Raw genomic sequence first — 12,759 nt, 5'->3', positions numbered from 1 at the left:
TCGATAAAACTTTAGAACGACTAAGTTTCAAACAATATTGTAACTAGCGGTGTACTTTCTAATGGCACTACTCTAATACAATTTGTTTGGGAGCTTCAAACAATTCTTTAGCCTCTAAAATGGGTCTGTTGGCGAATTTTTCTAAGGCTAAATAGTCGTCATTTTCTCTTGCTTCTTTGCAGCTACACTTATAACATTGGAGGTCTAGTAAACAACTTTGTACGTTCTAAAATTTTTTATCGCAACTTCTACAAAGAAATCTAATTAGTCTCACACAATTTCTTTCTCCACATCTAAAACACGGCCGATCGTGAATAGGGCCTTGTGGGTCAGGTCTTTGTTGACTGTACGTTTCGACTCACCCTATCTACTGTATTGGCGTGCTACGCAATGCAGCTCTAGCTTCGGCATTAAATTCTGCTATGAGAGATAAAGGTTTTGGCAAAGTCAATGTTAGTTTATGTTGGATTCTCACGTGATCTTGCGGAGACAGCTGACTCAGAAGTCTGTACATCTAGGGCAGGTTTAATCTCTTCTTGTTGGTTTTTCGGAGCTCTCTTGACTCGTGAATAGTGGATCTACGTAGGTCGTTCTTTGATCTGAACTGCGGTGAAGGTAGTCAGTAGCACTTGGAAAGGTCCCTCCCACTTTTCTTGTAGGGGTTTTCTTGAAAGATTCTTAACATACACTCAATCTCTGGGGTTAAACGGATGCAATTTGTAATCTGGTTGCTTAGGTTGGTGCTCTATCATCACAGCAGCATTCTTATCAAACTGTTTCTCTACTGCAATTACATAATCGTAAATGTATTGATTACTAATCTGGTCTATGACATCTTCATTTACAGCTTGCATAGCATAAGGTCTACTATATAGAATTTCAAAAGGACTTAACTTTTCTTTCGATCTTGGCTTGACTCTCAATCTCAGCAGAGCAATAGGCAAAGCTTGATACTACTGCAAATTAGTCTCTTGGCATATTTTAGCAATTTGCTGTTTGATAAGATGATTCATCTTTTCTACTTGCTCACTGGCTTGTGGACGGTAGGGCGTGTGCAATTGCCAATTGATTTGTAATGCTTTGCTTATTGCTTTCACTACTTTTGCACAGAAATGTGTACCTCTATCTGAAGAAATGCTCTTCGGTACTCCAAACTGTGGAATAATTTCATTCAATAGTACTCTAGTTACTTCTCTTTCTTTATTTGTCCTACAGGGGAATGCTTCAGGCTACTCAGAAAATGTGTCAGTTAATACTAACAGGTACTGAAACCTCCCTTTTCTTGGGAGTTCAGAAAAATCAATTTGCCATATCTTACTTGGGAATTTACTTCGGTTTATAGCTCTTAGGTGTACTTTGGTTCTTGTGTTTGGGTTGTTCTTCAGACACCGTTCACACTGGGACGTAACGTGTTTTATAGTAGTAAATAATTTTGGTCCTGCTATTCTGGTCTGCAAATATTGGTAAAGCGAATCTAGGCCCCAATGGGCCTTCTCATGTTCTGCTTTCACAAACTGCCACATCACGTTTCTTGGTATCACTAACTGTCTTGTTTCTAATCGACTCTAACTATTTTCTAGTATTTTGCTCTTATTCTTTTGAATCTACTTATGATCTGATTCTTGGTAATCTGGCTGGATATTGATATCCAGCTCCCCTGGTATTAGGGTTGTTATTTCTGCTTCTTTATTTTTTATGGCCACCAATTTAGCTTCTGTATCTGCCTTCTTGTTCCCTATTTCTGGAATAGTATTGCTTTTCAAATGCCTTTTGCAATGCATTATGGCCACTTGTGTTGGGAGTTGGACTGCCTCTAGCAGTCGCAGAACCTCTCTTGCATGTTTGACTGTTTTTCCTTGTGTAGTCAACAGTCTTCTTTCTTTCTAGATGGCTCTATGAGCATGTACGACAGAAAAGGCATATTTAGAGTCTGTCCATATATTAATTTGCATGTTCTCTGCTAATTCTAGGGCTCGGGTCAGGGCTATCAGCTCTGCTTTTTGAGATGAAGTCTTTGCAGGCAGGGGGTTTGACTCAATTACCCTCTCTGTAGTGGTGACTGCATAGCCAGCTATTCTTACTCCTTGCCTCACGAAGCTGCTGCTATCTGAAAACTAGTTGTCTGCGCCTTCGAACGGCTCTTCTTTGAGATCTGGGCGACTGGAGTAGACGGCTTCAATTGTTTCTAGGCAGTCATGTTCGATGGGTTCTGCTGGAGCTCTTCTTTCTAAGAATGAAGCTGGGTTCACAATATTAGTTACTTGAATGGTTACATCATCTGATTCAGCCAGGATGGCCTGGTACTTTAAAAATCTGGAAGGCGACAACTAATGGTTGCCTTTCTGTTCCAGCACAGCTGACACAGTGTGGGATACTAACACAGTCACTTTTTGGCTCAGCGTAAACTTTTTGGCCTCTTCTATGTTAATTATTACTGCGGCTACTGCCCTCAGACAGCTTGGCCATCCTTTACTTACTTCATCTAATCGCTTGGAGAAGTAGGCCACAGCTCTCTTGTGTGGTCCCAACTGCTGTGCCAGTACTCTTAGGGCCATCTCTTGCCGCTCATGGGAAAATAGCTAGAATGGTTTTGACACATCTGGGAGACCTAAGGCTGGTGCTCTCATCAGCTCTCGCTTCAGCCTCTTAAAGGCTCCTTCCGCCTCGGGAGTCTAAACTAGGACATTCTTGGTTTCTTTTAGCAAATCATACAATGGTTTAGCGAGTATCTCATACTGGTAGATCCATAGCCGACACTAACTTGTCATCTCCAGAAAGGCGCGCAGGTCTCTCACCGTCTCTGGTTTGGGCATCTGGCAGATGGCTTCTTTCTTGGCTGCTCTCAGGGATCGCTGTCTTCTGGAGATTTCGTATCTCAAGTACACTACTTCTTTTTGCACCAGTTGTGCTTTCTGTTGAGAGACTCGATATCTACTTAAACCCAGGAAATTCAACAAGGAAATAGTCTATTCAATGCATTCTTCTTCTGTCACTGTCGCTATTAGGAGGTCGTCTACGTACTGCAGGAGAGCGCCATCTCTTGGCGGCCCTTCCCATTGTTCTAATTCTTTGGCTAACTGATTCCTAAAGATCGTGGGCGAGTTAGACCAGCCTTGGGGCAACCGTGTCCAGGTAAGTTGGGTCTTTCTCTCTCTATCTACTGATTCCCACTCAAAGGCAAAAATCTTTTGACTCTCGGGGGCTAAGGGAAGGCAGAAGAATGCGTCTTTCAAATCTAATACGGTGAACCAGGCCAGGCTATCTTTTAGCCTAGTTAAAAGCGTATATGGATTAGCAACCACTGGGTGTAATGTCTTGGTTATTTCGTTTACTGCCTTCAGATCTTGAACGAGCTTATACGTTCCATTAGGTTTCTTTACTGGCAAGATCGGTGTATTAAAGTCTGATTCACATTCTACTAATAACTCTAGTTCTAAAAACCTTTTGATTATGGGCTCAATTCTCTTTCTGTCTTCTATCTTCAGAGGGTATTGTTTTCTTACTACTGGTCTTGCCCCGACTTTAAGTTCGACAACAATCGGTGTCGCTCGTTTTGATTTTCTAGGTATATCTGTAGCTCATACCAATGGATAAGTCTTGCTCAGGATTTGCTCGAAATTGTGGTTCTCAGGTTTGGGTTCTACACAACTGATTGTTAGGCTTAGGGCTGTAATCAGTTGTTCATCGTTTACTTGAAATTCTAATTTGTCTTTGTTGAACTTTATTATGGCTCCCAGGTTTTCAAATAGGTCTCTTCTCAATAAGGGCTTTGGCGAATTTGGTAAATACAGGAACTGATGTATTCCTATTTGTTTCTCAATTTTGTATTTAATGGGTTTCAAAAAGTAAGCTTTTTCTGGTTGGCCTGTTGCTCTCACAACTTGTACAAATTCATCACTTTTAGGTACCAATTCTTGATTTAAAACTGAAAAAGTTGCTCTCGTATCAATTAAAAATCGCAATTCTTTTTTACCTTTCTCTAGCTCCATTTTAACCAGTGGGTCTGCTAGGGTACGGCCCACCGGTCTTCGTCATTCACTATCTTGATGTGTGGTGGTGGTAGTGGCTATAAATCTTTCTCTCAGTTGGGGACATTCTCGCTTCTAGTGCCCCATCTGTAGGCAGTGCGCACATTGATTTGGCCCTACCCTAGTGGGGTGGGGCTGGAGTCTCCCTCTCCTTCTCATTGGGTTGCCTCTACCCCTTCCTCGAGTTCTAGGTTCTGGGTAACTTGTCTTTTGAGCTGCTACTGCTACAGCCACCACTCGGGCTATCTTCTTGTCTTCCTTTTTCTTCTCTTCTGCTTCTCTATTATTATATACTTTCTATGCCTCATTTAGCAGTGTCTCTAGGTTTTTGTTTGCTGGGTGCTCAAGCTTTTGTAACTTCTTCTTGATGTCTGGGTTACTCTGTCCCATCATTAACCCTAGCAGGTGCTGTTTCCTTTCTTCTGTTGCCGGGTCTAGGGGTGTGTATTGTCTCATTGCTGCTTTGAGTCTGTCTAAGAACTCTGATGGGGTCTCATCCTTTCTCTGCCTGATGTTATATAGCACTGACTAGTTGATAGCTTTAGGGATTGCATTACGCAAGCCTATCGCTATCAGTTTCCTATACTGCACTAACTGTTGATAATGATCTGCGTTACTTGGGTCCCATTCTGGTTTACTGCTGGGAAAATTATCTTCTATTCTCCTCGGTAACACTTGAGCATGTTGTCTCTTTGTTTCCAACACAAGCCCCCTTTCTGTATCTGTCAGCTCTGACAGCATCACTTCTATATCCTCCCAATCAATATCTAAATTCTTCGCCATTAATTCAAATCTCTTTGCTACTCCCTCCGGATTTCTCTTAAAATTTTTTGCTTCATCTCTCCAATTGTTCAAATCACTTGTCGAGAACGGCACTTTTACTCTAGTCTTTTCCCCTACCATTGGCATAATTTGTCGGAGAGGAGCTATCGTATGGTTCCCCTCCTCTCTTTGCTTTGTTTTTCCCCGTGCCACAGATCTGGTATAATGCGAGTGACTGGTCCTTGCCCCGGGCTTCTCTTCTTGTGCTTCTATGTCCAGTTCTTCATTTTCACCTCCTATCTCTATTACACAGTCTGTCTGACTCTCGTCTTGGGTCTGTCGTCCCCCTAATATCTGTCGACCCTTATCCTGCCCCGGGCTACTACCCCTCTCATCCTCTGCTGCTTTCCTATCTCTTTTATCTTTTATCTGTATTATTATACTCAATCTCTGCGAGTTGTTCTCTGTCTCCTTTTCGCATGTCACATTACCACTCCCCTTATATTTTAATTCAGGGACGTCGCCCCCCCATGAGTCGCTCTTGTCCCCAGCCTTTGGTGTGCTGGTTTCCATTCTGCAAACACTAGTCCTTGGTGTGTTAGTTTCTATTCTACAGTCACTCCCATTTCTGGATGTGTTACTATCTCCGTATGGACTAAGCTTGGGCGGGCTGCGTGTCTCCCCCCGGCTCTCTTCTCCCAATGGACTGCCTTCTTCCCTTTCGAGCTCCAGTCTGGGTGGGCTGTCAACATAGCTCTCCGACCCCTGTGGGCTACCTAGTTCTTGAGGGCTGCCCTTTCCCTCGCTAATCCCCGATTTTGATGGGCTACCCTCCTCCCAGCTGTTGTCTAGTTTCTGAGGATTGCATCCAGACTTAGATTTCCACCACTGCTCCAATTCCTTTAATGGGCTAGGATCTCCTTGTTCCTCTTTTGGTCCGGGAAGGGGTCCTTCCCGCCCTGGAGCGAATGGATGGTATTCCCACAAGCTTATTTCGCTCTCCTTTCCACTATCCCTCCTTGTTAACTTGAGACACTGCTGTCCAATACTGCATGCATCACAGCAACGGTCCTTTGACTTCGGACCTTTCTTATCTCTTTCTAAAGCCAATACTAGGGGGTCCTGAGGGGCTACATTAATTCCACATCCCTTTTGCCACTCAGGTTTATTCCTTAGGGTGAAAAACATGTCTGCGTATATTACCTCATCCTATTTATTGAGCCGTCGGAGGAAGAGCATAAGTTGTAAAATGGTATTATAGTTAGTTGTCCCCTCTGGTGGCCACTTTTCTCCGTCATCAAGACGGTACAGAGGCCACCATTGTGTGCAATACTTAAGAAGTGTTTTTTTACTTATGTTTCCCCCTGGAATCCCTCCCAGGTCCTTCCAGTGTTTTAAGATACATCTTAAAGGGGTTTTCATATTTATATCTTTACTCTGTTGGCTTCCCATGGCTATTCCCTGTGTCTGCGTTTTCTGTTTAACCGGAACAGTCTCTTTTCGCAAATACTGTATGTCAATTGATTTTAACTCTTCATACACACAATTTCCAATCGCTTTGTCCGTTTCCGACCTGGCTTCTTGCGAAGAACAGGAAATGCGGAGCGGGACTCCCTCTCGCTTCGCAGCGATGCTGCGTCTCATTCACTCTCACCCACACATCTTTATGAAACAGTTCTTGCCTTATGGTCTATATCAGAACGGACCGTTTACCAGGTAGGGCCACGAGAGGTCGCCTGCAGACCGTGAGATACCAGTTTGCCAAGTTCATGCACATACATTTCCAATCTGTTTACATAGAAAGTAATAAAAGCATCCCCTATAAAATTTTACAGCGGACACATAAGACAAACACATAAAACCACCAATTAACACATCTTTCTCCCGCTCTCAAAGAACAATAGGCAATCTCCCATACAGCAAAACAAACCAAGGATACCAAGTTCAACTCTTCTCTACCATAACCTAGTCGTTTCCTTTTGTACTCTATTTACGGGACTTTAACCCGTATTTACGGGACTTTAACCCGTATTTACGGGACTTTAACCCGTAAAATCAGGGATTTTTACCGAGGCGTCCCTCCGGCTTACCCTGCGAGCGGTCACGTCTGACCCTCGTTTTCTAAACAAAGCGCTTTATCCCAAAACCAACAAACAATTCAAATACCTCTTAAAGCCAATAGGCAATTCAAATACCTCTTAATTGAGCAGGAGATGCAGCCAGCGTCCATCCGAGAGCACCGGTCCAGGGAAGGAGCTTCTCCCGACGAAAAGCCGTCAGAGGCGCCCAGAAGACCCCGACCCCAGACCCGGGCCCGGGGGAGGACCCTTAAGGCTTGGATCTCCTGTCTGGTGCCATACGTCCCTTCGTGGTCGCCAGAAAATGATGCCAAATTTTGCTCTAAACAGGCAGGGTGACTGCCTAATCAGACTCAGCTTAAGTCAATTAAGCAGGAGGTATTTTTATTAGCGACGCGTCGGAGAAATCACAAAATGGATTTCTAAGTTCTCATAGCAAAGCAAGTCTTATATACAATTTTGGGTATAGGATTACATCAGATCAGGTACATAATCATGCATATTCATATGGGGCGTGGTGTAGGCGGAGCGTGGGCGGAGCGTAGGTGGAGACATCTCTTTTGGGGAATTTTCAGGTGGTCGTTCTTGTTGCTTTCATCATAGACGGGGTCTTTCTGATGAGTCTTCCTCTTTAAACTTTTGAACTCTTTTCCTAATTTGGTCAATTCCCGGTGTATTTGGCTTGGATCTCGTGGCTTGGCAAAACCCATAGGGTCGTTTTGACATTGCTGGCTCTAAACTTGCTCAGCTTATTAGTTTCTCTTATACTTATCTCTTCTCCTGTCATGATGCTCTACCTTTTGTCTAATTTATTGCTCTGTTTTCCTGGTGCTGTGCTTTCTCCGTGTGTTCTAGTGCCAGGCCCTTCTTTACATGCTTCTTATTCTATGTTTTAACCCATTACTTCTGGAAGGCTATCTGCTTTAGGGCTTCATATTGATTCCTTGTTAAGTGGTTTGTTCTGTTTTACCCCCATGTTCTCCCCAAGTTGGTTTACCCCTGGATTTTATCCTCTCTCAAAGCTGTCCCTCATGCCATTCCCCACCCCTTGTTCCAGCTCTTTCCCTGCCTGTCAAGGCAACCCAGCCCTTAATTCCCGAACCTCCCCTGCCACTTAAACCTCAGGCCAATCCCTGTCCTGCAACACCCCTTTGGAATTCCCCTACTCCTCCAAGCCCCATTGGCTCATGCGACCCATGCTCCCCATGCTCTCCACCCTTGTACCCCAGTTGGCCCGGGACACTCCACATAATCCCCTCACTCATCCCATGGGGATTCCCTGTTGGTTAGCTGTTTGTATCCTCCCCCTGACTTGTATCTGTACAAAACCCCTGGCACAATGGAGCTAGGGGCTCTTTGTCCTGCTCCTTTCATCAGGAATAAACTGTTCCTTGTGGAACCTCAATATGGAGAGCCTCCTCCTTTCTCTTCTGCCTGCTCCCTGTCGTGGCTTGTGTCTGGCACTTTAGAGCAAGTGGCTATAAAGGTTCTGCCTCTGCTAAATCCCCATACCAAGGCAGTTCCCCACTCCTGGCGTGGCACTGGAATTCTAAGAGCTAGCCTGAGTTCTGGCAGCCACTTCTGGGGTGAGTGGTCTTTGTCTCCTGCCAACTTCCCCAGCCCCCCACCTGACACTCACAGCACGGGGAGCAGGACAGAGCAATAGAGAATAAAGCAGGAAGAGGCACATGAGATAAACCAGGAGGAAGGCAGGGAGAAGGTTCCCCACTGGACTCCATAAAATTACATCACAGAACCAATCTAATTGCCTTCCATGATGGAAGAGTTCTTGGATGGATGAGGAGAGCGAAGTAGGTTGCTCCCTTGGCAGCCTTTCAGAAGGACTCAGCAGGTGGGCTGAGGGAGAGGTGGGCAGGGAGGAACCTCACCTGTTCTGCCACATCCCACAGGGCTGAGAGAACAAAAACCAGCTGAGAGCAGTGCAACACTGTTATAGATACATATTGTAATATTAGCTTTTTGCAAATATTAAAATGGATTTTATATGTGTGATATATTGTTATAAAGATATTGTTTGTATTTCTACTATCAATTAAGCTTAGAAACAGTAGTGAAATAGCTATACTTGTGTTAAAATGCCTGCTTGGATGGAATAACATCCAATAAACACAGGATGAGGACACCTGCTACAGATATGCCAAATATCAGCACTCACCATCTGAAGAAAGCATGGACCAAGGCCCAAACAAATAGGAGAAGGAGTCAAAACCACAGCCAGGAAACACGCATGCTTGAAAAAGGTGGACCAAAGGAGGGGTCATGTAAAATAGTTCCTGGAAAATGTAAACTAATTTATGGATATACGTAAGAGTCTATGAACATGCAACGGGCTGATGTAAAGGAAAAGGTACTTAGGGGTTTCCCTGAAGGTGACACTGTGGTCTTGGCTGAGTGTCAAGACACACCCGGCCGTAATAACCTTTGCTTTATGGTCCTTGTCTCCTATTGTCCTTTATTAAACTTTTAAAATTTTCACAAGAGAGTGAACGTGTTTTTCACAAACACTCATAGTTCTGTTTCCTTTAAACTCAAACCTGGAGAAAACTCCATCCATCCCTTCAGGGACACAAATTAGGTTTCACCTCCCAAACCCCAAATATTCTGAGGTGAGGTGACTGTGCCAGACCAGGATATTTTTTTGATTGATCTCCAGAGGCCCTTCCAACCCCAGCTCTTCTTTCACTGCCCAAAATACAGGCAAGAGCCTCAGCAACCAGTATTTGGGTAGTTTTTCTCAGCTTCTAAAGTTTCCGGATACTTTTCCTTTGCCATTTCAGAATCTTCACTTAAGGAAAAATGAGGTGTCAGGACCTGCTGGACGTTCCCACATTCCTTCCCCAAACCCTGCAGCAGCAGGGAGAGCCTGTCATGTCTGAGTGAAAATATTTTATTTTTCATTTTAAAAAAATGAAAAAGGCTGCCTTTATCTCTAAATCCTTTAGGTCTTGCCTGCCACACCCCATATCACTTCAGAACAGGGGATTTATAAACCTTAAAATCCTTGAGGAAAATAACATTCACAGTTTAATTTTCTTTTGGTGCAGTCAGGACTGGTCTTATGGGATTTGGTGATGTTCACTGGGAGTAGCCCAGCAAAGGAAAATTATGAGCAAGTAAGGGGTAAATTATGCACAAGTCAAAGTCTGGAGAGCGAAGTATCTGCCTTGCACATGTGCTGCAAGGGAGATTAATAAGTAGCATCATCATAATCTCTGAATTATAAAAGGTGAAACAATGACCTCTTGTGTAACACAGCCCAGACAACCTGTGGAAAGTAAAACATTTTAAAGGAGCAAATCCATGGCCAGAGTAACATCCAATGCAGGCAGCTCATTCTTGGCCAGGCGCAGCTCCTTCAGTCGTGTCAGGTTGCCGAACACCTCAGGGCCAAGGCTGCGCAATCCTGCACTCAACAGGTTCAAGTTGTGCAGTTGGCTCAGGATCTTGAAGATGCCGGCAGGCAGGCGGCCCATCCCGCCGCTGCTGCCAGCCAGTGTCAGGTACTGCACTGTGGAGGACCCTGAGAGGCATCCCGATGGTTGGGGAAACACAAGAAGCTTCACCCAAAAAGCCGATAAGACCCCATTGGCTCCTTCCTTCCCCCGTGCCCCTGAGGCACTCCCTCCCTATTCCCTGATTGGCCCTTCTCTTTGTACTGCCCGGAGATCAGAGTGACCCCGGGCCCCTGGGGAGAAAGAAACCTGGACCCTCCATGTGTGTGTGCCTGGGACCTGAACATGTTACTGCGTGGCTGAATTAAACATCTGTGGATACCATGCACAGCCCATTTTTGCTTCTTTATCCTGGGCTTTCCTAGCAGCTATTCAGGCTGCAACCCTGCAGCTGTGCCTGGTCACCGAAGACATCGGCAGGGATGGCCGAGAGCGAGTTCTGTGACAGGCAGAGCGAGCGCAAGGCACTGAGGCCCTGGAAGAAGCGTTGTGGGACCACACGCATCCCCTGTGGCTGCTGCGCCTGCAGCTTCAGCTCCCAGAGGCCGTGCAGGAAGCGGAAAGGCGGCAGCTGCCGCGGGTGTGGGCTCAGGCAGCGCAGCGCATTGGCAGCAGCTCCAGCACGCCCAGGGTCACCTGCACCGGCTGCAGTGTGGCCACGCCCACCTCCAGCAGCGGCTGCGGGCCAGGGAAAGCCGGCAAAGCCGCGGGAGGCCCTGGAATGCCACGGCTGCCCAGTACCGCAGGTTGTTCCCGCCCAGGCCAAGGGTCTGCAGGCGGTGGCAGAATGACCCACTCAGGAGATGAGGGAAGGGCCGTGGATGGATATTTATAGACAGCAGTAAAGCCTTTGACACTGGAGAACCTGGCTGCTCATGGATTGGACAGGGCAACTGTTTGCTGGATGAAAAACTGGCTGATGCCCAAGCCCAGAGTGTGGTGGGGAATGGAACTAAATCCAGCTGGGGCCAGTGTAGCAGGACGTGTTCCCTGCCTCAAGAGCTTGCTAATTGGTGAAGTAAATCACTAAAGGCCACTTGTGTCATGGTTATTTGGGTGCCATGGAAGCAGCACTTGTAGCTGACAATAAACATCTTGCTGTGGAAGCAAGATTATGGAAAGATAAGCTGGAATTTCTGACAGACACTTTGCTTCACAATCTATTAAAGCTACACCAAACTTTCACAAAGTAGAAGTTTCTGCACATTCCCTGGAAATGTGTGGGGCTTTCCCCGCAAAGTTGGGATGCTGGTTTTGTGGTTCCTTTCTTGAGGGTTGAGTGAAAGGACTCTATGCACAGTCTTGCCAGTTTGGTGGTAAGTTACATTGACTCCTAATCTGTACTATTTCTTTCCTAGCTTTGATATAGGTACCTTAATGTTGTGAGCTGTTTCATGTAATCTACTAGTAGTTCTTCTGTTTTATACCATGTAGTAAGTAACTCTGTTCAAGACCTTTTGTCTATTATCTCCTGTCTATTCAATAAATAACTAATTTCATAATAGACCTGATCTGCCACTCTTAGAACTTGTGAGCCAGAGTGGTTTAGGTGCAGGCCACCTAATTCCAGCTGTACCCAAAAATATTAGCAGCAATTGCATTTTTGATTCAAATTTTAATTAAAGGCTGAAGTGTTGCTGATACTGCGATAGAGTCAGAGTCTTTCTCTACATTGTTGTCATCACGCCAATCCCAGGAGACACTCGAGGGGCGCTTGGAGGCCAGCTGGGGGTGCTTGTGGGATCATTAATGGATCTGTAGGGGTGCTTAGGGGGTGGGGAGGGAGTTGGAGAGCATTTGGAAGTCCGAGGGGACACACAGGGGGCATTTTGGGGGCAAGTAGGGGTCGGTGGGACTTCGGGACCCTGAGAGGCACTTGGCGGTCAGGAGAGGGAAACTGGGGGTACTTACAGGGCCCTGGGGCACACTCATGGTTCAGGGAAGCACTTGGCTAGCAGCTGGGACAGTACTTAGGGGACAGTCCCGGCTCTGGTGGGACTCTTCAGGGGCCACATGGCTTGACGGGAACCGCAGTCCCGGCTCTATCGGCATCCTATGAGGGATTTTTGGGGGCTTAGGGGGAGCTTCTGACACCCCCATAACCCCCCCCCCAGCACCCTCAGGGGCATAGGGACACCAGAACCCCCTGCCGCCATGTCGGCCATGTGAAGGTGAAGAAGACAGGTGAGCCCCACTCCCACGGGTTTGGGGGTTCCCCGCCCTGATGCTCCAAATAAATCCCGAGGTGCCCCTATAGACTTCCTAGTCCCCATAGACCTCCCAATACTGTCCTGGGCCCCCCAAAACATCCCACAGACCCCCGGACCATTAAAGACTCCTCAAAGCCCTACCTGGACCCCAATACCTTTCACAGATTTTCCTCAACACTCCTAGAGTCTCCCCCAAAAATCCCACAGA

Source organism: Melozone crissalis, unplaced genomic scaffold, assembly GCF_028551555.1.
Source record: "Melozone crissalis strain CALT ecotype California unplaced genomic scaffold, PUWL_Pcris_2 ptg000105l_1, whole genome shotgun sequence".
NCBI lineage: Eukaryota > Metazoa > Chordata > Aves > Passeriformes > Passerellidae > Melozone > Melozone crissalis.
This window is presented reverse-complemented; position numbering follows the sequence as displayed.